The sequence below is a fragment of the Bufo gargarizans genome, chromosome 6 (assembly GCF_014858855.1).
Source record: "Bufo gargarizans isolate SCDJY-AF-19 chromosome 6, ASM1485885v1, whole genome shotgun sequence".
Taxonomy (NCBI): Eukaryota; Metazoa; Chordata; class Amphibia; order Anura; family Bufonidae; genus Bufo; species Bufo gargarizans.
Window position 1 is genome coordinate 254,041,347 of NC_058085.1, and position 707 is coordinate 254,042,053.

The following is a 707-nucleotide window of genomic DNA, read 5'->3' on the forward strand; positions in this document are numbered from 1 at the left end:
GGGCCGTCTACGTCATCGCCCCGCCTCCCGGTCGGCTGCGTCAGCACCCCGCCTACTGCCCCAACCACAGACCACACCCATCACACGGGAAGCAGGACACCTGTATAGGGACGCTGCGCTGCGTAATGACGTCACCGCGGCCGGCTACCATGGAAACAGAAACAATTGTAACAACCAAGTGATTGTAGAAGGGGAGCGCAATGTGTGTACAAGACTGAGGGGAGTCTTGTATAGGTATAGGTGACATATATCGGAATATAGGAAAAATCCTCCCCTTATATAGGAACATCTACCTGTATATAAGAGCCACCCCACACTTAGTGACATCTATGTACATAGAAGATAACAACTTACCCTGTATAGTGACATTTACCTGTATATAACACCTGCCCTACTAAAAGTGACATCTATCCATATAGAAGACGACCCCTAATCCGGTATAGTGACATTTACCTGTATAATAAGGGCCACCCTACCCATAGTGACATCTATGCGCATAGAATACAGCACCTAACCCTGTATAGTGACAGTTACCTGTATATAGCAACTCTCCTATACATAGTGACATCTATCTATATAGAAGACAACCCCTACCACTGTATAGTGACATTTACTTGTATATAGCACCTGTGCTATACATAGTGACATCTATCTATATATAAGACAACCCCTAACACTGTATAGTGACATTTACTTGTATATAGCAC